The 7607-nt window shown below is 40.4% G+C and overlaps 1 pseudogene; it reads left to right on the forward strand.

Moving 5' to 3' along the window:
- The first annotated feature begins 4710 nt into the window (after positions 1 to 4710).
- LOC103719441 lies at positions 4711 to 5719 on the forward strand (annotated as a pseudogene).
- The last annotated feature ends 1888 nt before the right edge of the window (positions 5720 to 7607 follow it).

Here is a 7607-nt window from a genome sequence, read left to right on the forward strand (position 1 = left end):
GCGTGCAAAAACCACGTGCCCTATTGGCAAGCTGATGAGTGTTCTTATATATATATATATATATATATATATATATACTTAAGAGGACTATAGAAGACTAGAAGTATCTAAATAAGGGCCGACGACCGAATTAAACAAATCTAATAATCTTTTCAATCCATGGGCGGTGACAACTCTCCATTATGCTCCTATTTTTTAATGTGAGCTCTTTCTTTTACTCTTTTTTTTTATTGGACGTCTTTAAGCTCTTTGGGAAGAAAAATGATACCTTAAATGCGGTAGCACTCAATACGGCTATCCCTTCAGCAAGATCTCCATGGTAACTCTAGTTGTGCACTCATCAAGAAATAGGGCCCTAAACAACCATTTCTTAATTTTATTTACACTCAACAAATTAGATAGATCCCTTACCTAAACTAAAACCATTTTTATTTTTTTTAAAAAAATCTACCAGTATCTAGTAAAAAATTCTTGACTAATCCTTTTAGAAATCATTTTGTAGAACTAGTAAATGATCTTCATAAGGCCCGTTCGTTCAACCATTAGCACGGTCAAAAAAAGAAAAAAAAAACCCTTCATAGTCAGAAAACCCCTAAGTAATTCTCGAAAATTATTGTAATTTTGCTAGTGCATACATCCACGACACATAATGGCCATTTCAATCCCCATATTTGAAATATTTCTCATCGAAAACTATATATATACCATCCAATTTAAGTCTCTTGGTTGTTCTCGTTATCTCATAAAAGTATAGTATAAGAAAAAGAAAAATATGATCCTCTCCTTTATATATCTATTCCTTTATAAGAAAATGCACACGCGCACATGTGGGTGTGTGTGCACATTCGTGCGCGTGTATGGGTGCGTGCGTGCAAAAACCACGTGCCCTATTGGCAAGCTGATGAGTGTTCTTATATATATATATATATATATATATATACTTAAGAGGACTATAGAAGACTAGAAGTATCTAAATAAGGGCCGACGACCGAATTAAACAAATCTAATAACCTTTTCAATCCATGGGCGGTGACAACTCTCCATTATGCTCCTATTTTTTAATGTGAGCTCTTTCTTTTACTCTTTTTTTTTTATTGGACGTCTTTAAGCTCTTTGGGAAGAAAAATGATACCTTAAATGCGGTAGCACTCAATACAGCTATCCCTTCAGCAAGATCTCCATGGTAACTCTAGTTGTGCACTCATCAAGAAATAGGGCCCTAAACAACCATTTCTTAATTTTATTTACACTCAACAAATTAGATAGATCCCTTACCTAAACTAAAACCATTTTTATTTTTTTTAAAAAAATCTACCAGTATCTAGTAAAAAATTCTTGACTAATCCTTTTAGAAATCATTTTGTAGAACTAGTAAATGATCTTCATAAGGCCCGTTCGTTCAACCATTAGCACGGTCAAAAAAAGAAAAAAAGAAAACCTTCATAGTCAGAAAACCCCTAAGTAATTCTCAGGAAATTATTGGAATTTTGCTAGTGCATACATCCGACACATAATATAAATATCTATTTTCTTCTTTTTACATTCAAACATAGCCTATATAAAAGTTGTGACTAATCCAATATATGCACTGCAATCATATAATTTGATCTATGGACTGGCCAACTCTATGCTCATAGTCAGCACAATTCTCGTTGATAAAAAAAAAAGTTTACCATCCAATCCAATTCCTCATTCTGTTCTTATGAATGTCCTTATGAAAATGAGAGGAAAAATGGTCCTCTCCCCCACCATCGATATATGCATCCTTAAAAGAACACTTTAATGAGGCAAACTCACCATCGAGCTCCACGAAACTTGGATGGTGGGACCCTTCCCGCACGTGCGAGCCTACGTTTGGAAGCTCCTTCGGATAATATGGTACACCAGTTTCAGTGGGGAAGTTTCCTACGCTTCCGGATGGTCCAAAGGGCCACCTCACCTACCTACACCTTAGATCGATGGTATACAACCCTATGGGGCCCATGATGTGAGACGGAGCTTAAACCAAGGGCATGAGAAGGTGGCCTTGTTCTCTGAATCTGGGGCACATCAAAGGGAAGGTAGGCTTGCTGCCTAACAACTTCACCAACGTGTTCAAAGAATCCCCTGCTCAAAATATTGACATGCTAAAGATTTTGGATCTAAGGGACCACCTCATATATGTGCCCTTTGTTGGCTATAACGTACGTTTGTGCCTACTTAAATTGGCAACTTTAGGCTACATGGCCCCGACCTTTAGGTCGACTTTCCGATCCAAGTCTACTTTGGCTCTTTTTGAAGGGCAAAACATGTAAGCCCTAGCTAAATGATTCTAATTCTGATAATGCTAGATTGGGTCCGGATTCAGAGTTATGAATGATGAAGTAAGATATAATCTAAGTAGAATCAGAAATGGTCCTGACCCGACTCCGGCAACATTTGAGGGCGGTGCTGCCTGCCTAAATTAGTTATAGCTAGTTTCTAGTTCATTAGAATTGTTGAATCTAGAATTCAACCAATCCGCACCCCTTAAGCTCTCTCGTGCATTGATGGAGATTGTCCCTCACAAGAGGTGCGTCGAGCTTTACCTGAAAGGTGGTAGGGAATAATTTTACCATTTGCAGAAACGTTTTTTGAACCGTGACAGAGAGCTCTTTCTTGTTCTTTTCATAATCGTCAAGCTCGAACGTATGACCGTCTAAAGTTGCAAATATCATCGTCAAATATTTAAGTTACGTAGCCAGAAGCTTGTGACAAAAGGCCTAGGTTCAGGGGGCGTGAACCTTTTTTTAATCTCTAGTGCTAGTCTTTTCGATCAACGCGTGTGCGAAGTAAATCACAGGCCGGTTCCGGGTCCCAACTTTCATCTCAAATCAATCAACTTCTCTAATAAATATAGTAACTAAAGAGAATTTCCATTCCCCAGTATCATCCGTGTCAAATCCCAAGCTAGGATTTTCCATTATGAATTTTACATTCAATAATTTTATAGAATATATTTCTATTGGAGGACATCTTGACATGACTATCCGGACCACTCTACGGTCGCAGGCATTGTTCAGTGTAAGCTCAATAGCAATTAGAAGACTAGTCATACGCGTGGGCTATTTTGCTTGATACCCTCCTCTAAATCCTAAGGTGAGAAAGGTACCGTAGACTATTTTAACTGAATGAATAACTTTATTGTCAGCATGAAGGGGAAAAAAAAGGAAAAATGGAGATTAAAATGAGCTCAAGTCGTTCTCAAAGTCATGAAGAAATTCCAAGGAATCCGTGGAGATCCGCCTTAATCAGCTTCTCAAACACCAAAGAAGGTTCAGAGTGTCACAGGACTCATGTTGTGGAAGGACTTCCAATTCCACCTTTCCTTTATTCTAGTTTCAAGGGGATCTGCATGTGGACTAATTCTGCCAGTGTTCGTAATGTTGATGGATTTCAGATATTCGTGATTTTGTTTTGCTCATCCTTTTGTTAAAAGTCATGGCATCTTGATTTTGCTGCAATCCAATCTATCAAAAGATGCTCTCATCTTGGCATGTTGCTCCAGTACAAAGTCTCGTATATTGGAATTTGCATGCAGATCTAAGCTTCTCAACTACGAAACGCAAAGGTTCCTTGCAGGAATTAATGAGGGAACAAGTTAATGTGCAGCCAAATGAGCTTGAAATATATATATATATATCTACTATGTGCGTGTGTTGGTGTTCTGCAGGAATTTGAATCTTGTCATTTTTTCCTCTGGAAACATCTACTTTAATTTGGATATCGAAGGTGTCACCTTCCAATTAGGCCCAAAGCATTACTGGTCAACTGGCATCAAGAGCAGTTTTCTGTCACTCCAAGCTACGGATTTAGGTGAACAGGATGTAGCTTCTCTACTTTTGACATAGGACACAAGCAGGTTGCTTGGTTTCACATTATCAATGGTGCGGTCTCCATCGAAATATGGAAAAGTTATTCTAAAACATAATCTGCAAACAATTTTTCAATAATATGTGCTTGTCTGGTGAACTAAATAGGCTTAGAATGAAGGATGAAGGAGGTTCTGGGTTTAAGACTTGGGAAGATTCCAGGTATTAAATACAGGTTATTAATTGTACCATTCATGGGAACATCTTTCCTTCCCTCACAACACATAGATGCTTCGCAAGCAAAATGAACAACTAGAAATCTGCATTTACTTGTCAAGTGTCCTCCTGAAACTGAAAACAACAAACTTCAAGTTCTGCAACAAAGGAACAATATCAACTCATTTTCTAGCAGTTTAAGCTGGCTCCAGCTTTCGAAAATTCAAACAACAACGCTTAACGTTAGCAACCAAACATCTCCATTTGCAAGAAGTTATTACTCTTAGTATGTGCCTTCATTAATTTATATATATACCTACCTTCCAGAAAACCACAGAGTGGGGAATCCCCTTCTTGCTCCTTGCTGTACCATGACATCCACTCTGGACCACTTTTTTTTTGTTTTTTTTGATGAAAATCTACTGTGCACTTGAACTAAGGTCTCATCCAACCCCACATGTTTGAAGCCCTGAGGTCATATCATCTTCTTGACATATCATCTTCTTAACATACATAACACACACACATACATACATATATATATATATACATACAGAGAGAGTGAGTGAGCTTGGTTCTGGAAGTTCCCACACAACCAAATGCCACAGCGGCACCAGTTGCCCTCTCTTTACTCGATGTGGCAGCCCACAGAAGCTTTTGCCGCCATTAATGTCACCCATGAGCAAACGGCTACTCTCCAGATGCCTGTCTGACCTGGCCGCCGGGCTTGATTGACCCACGTGCTCTTTCGGCCACCACGGGGGCCCTACACCCAGCCCACCTGGGCCCCACGCCAAGACCTTATCGCACCCCAAATTCCATGCACCCCTTTGTCTTCATCCTCCTCCAAATCCCTCCACTCATTCGAGTATAAAACGGGGCGGGCCTCCAGCGTTTCTACTAGGCAAGAGAGCGTTCCAAAGTGGCTTCGAACTTCGTCGTGGAAGAATAAGAAAAGACCCCTTCTCTTTTCCTCTCCTCCCAATGGATCCCTCCTTCTTTTACTCCCAAAGCTATCAGCACTCACCGGAATCCTCCACCCGGCTCGCCGGAGACCTTCCCGTGGGGTTTCGGGCTCTTCAGCCCCGAGCAAGAGCCCCTCCCCTTCGATGTGAATGACTCCGAGGAGATGCTCCTGCTCGACATGCTCGCGAAGGCCTCTGCCAAGGCCTCGTCGTCGTCGGATGCTAGCGACTCGATTTCGAGCCAGCCCAAAGAAGAGGAGGTGGACTCCAGGAGCCAGGCAGGACACGGCGCCAAAGAGCGGAGCTACCGAGGGGTGAGGAAGCGGCCATGGGGGAAATTCGCTGCGGAGATCCGAGACTCCACGCGGCACGGCATAAGGGTGTGGCTGGGAACCTTCGACAGCGCAGAAGCTGCAGCGCTGGCCTACGACCAGGCTGCGTTCTCCATGCGGGGGTCGATGGCGGTGCTGAATTTTCCGGTGGAGCGAGTTCGGGAGTCGCTGAGGGGGATGAAGTATGGAGCGGAGGACGGAGTGTCGCCGGTGTTTGGCGCTGAAGAGGAAGCACTCCATGAGGAGGAAACCCAAGGGGGGAAGAAGGTGAAAGGGGCGGGAGGCGAGCACAGAGAGTGTGGTGGAGTTGGAGGACCTGGGTGCAGAGTACTTGGAGGAGCTTTTGATGCAGTCAGATGTTGCCGGCCCTTGGTGAAGCTGAACCACTTCCAGTTCTCCATGACTTTGTTCTTTCCCTGTATTTCTCTTTGTTTCCAATTCCTTCCTTGTTTCCTTCTTTTTTCTTTGAAGGGTTTAAGGGAAGGAAAAAACTTCCCTTCTTGTTTCCTTCCTTCAGTTGTGCAATCTAGGAACAACCAAGGATGTAATAGTAGGAAGTTTTGGGATCTTACTTCTTCCTGATGCAATCAATTGCTGTTTTTAATGTAAAGAATTTCTGCTGACATATTTTGGATTACTTGGTGGGTCTCCATCATAGTACGCATTATAATTTGAGGTTAGCTACATCCCACCTCTTTGGGGGAGATTAATGCACGCTAGTGGTAGAAGTCGTCAACAAAAGTTGGATTCGGCCGGAGAATCTACTCCAAATGACCAAAGTTTTTTCTGGTAAGCAATATATGGAAATTGCATGGGAAAAGTTGGATTCAGCCGGCTTCATAGGTTGTTCTCATCCTCGACCTTGCCACGATGGATATGACTTCTATATCCGGAACATACCTGCCCCTGAATCTTTTTGCATCATCCTAGATTGATTAGTTACAGAGGGATGTTTAGGGGCAGACCATGACATGATCTTTTATGGTGCTTCAAATTCGGAACATCAAATCAAGCTAACTTAAAATCTTGAATATATGCTTTGTCCAGACCCAGTCGATTGACATCCCCAACTACTGCCCTTTTTTGGGTATCTTTACTTTTCCCTAATGACGCAAGATTGAATTATGCACTAACATAATCCAAATTGATGTTATTATATATTAAGATGATCAAGTAGATTATTTGCAGATATCCCCACCTATAAAGTTAATCTGAATCAACTTTGAGACACATAGGCCAATTATGCACCCAGAAAAATTGTGTGATGGAACTCGAGATGAAAATTCAAGAAGAAAATAGTCTAGAAGAAATAGTTAAATGGATTGGTTATCTTAATCTAGTAGGCTCATTATTTAACATATCAATGCATTGAATTATCTGTGGGTGCATTTTTGCAGGGCCAGGGAGGGGCATGCAAGGCCTATCTTGCATCCAATATTTCCTGGCATCAGCTTACAAGGCAACTTGTCCAACTTCCATGAAATGCATGTGAATATGAATTCTATAGGTGGATTAAATTTATCAGAGACTCGTTTGGTACGCAAAAAAAAAAAAAAATCCTCACTAGAATATTTTTTCGAAAAGATAATTTCTGAAAATATGATGCTTAAAAAAAATAGTTTTGGTATATTTGGTTGATCATGAAAAAGTGGTACATTCTAGAGTGGCTTATGTTTGGTTGAGTATCTATTTTTTTAAAAAAATTGTATGAAATACCTATTATACCTTTAATAAAGAAAAAGACCTTATCCATAGATTTTGATGGCTTAAGGGTACTTTTGGAAAGAAAAAAGAGAATCCAATTCCCAATCGGTAGAAAATAGCTTTTCGATATCTTCCATGGATTTTTCCCTATGAAATATGAAAATCTTATTTCCACGAAAATGTTACTTTCTACGATGATATCTTCCATGTTACTTTCTCTTCTTTAAAAACTTCAACCAAACAAGAGGCCTTTTTTATTTTTCTGTTGACTATACTTTCTTCCTTTCTTTTTCCCGCGAACCAAACGAGTTCTAGAAGTTGATGTCTGCATCCTAAGCTAATCACCAATTGACATATTTCTAGGCTATAGAAAATAACATTGCTTAGGATGTTGCCGTCGCTATCTATCACGTTTCTAGGAAATATCGGAGCATTGATCTTTTTACAAGCTTTCTCCATATCATCATGAGTAATTGTCAAATAATGACCTATCAAAAACATACCTACCTTAAGGAATTTGTGCCTTTCCTCCTTTTATGAGAGGGAGGGAACGACACTAA

This window comes from Phoenix dactylifera, chromosome 2 (assembly GCF_009389715.1).
Source record: "Phoenix dactylifera cultivar Barhee BC4 chromosome 2, palm_55x_up_171113_PBpolish2nd_filt_p, whole genome shotgun sequence".
In the NCBI taxonomy this organism is placed as follows: Eukaryota; Viridiplantae; Streptophyta; class Magnoliopsida; order Arecales; family Arecaceae; genus Phoenix; species Phoenix dactylifera.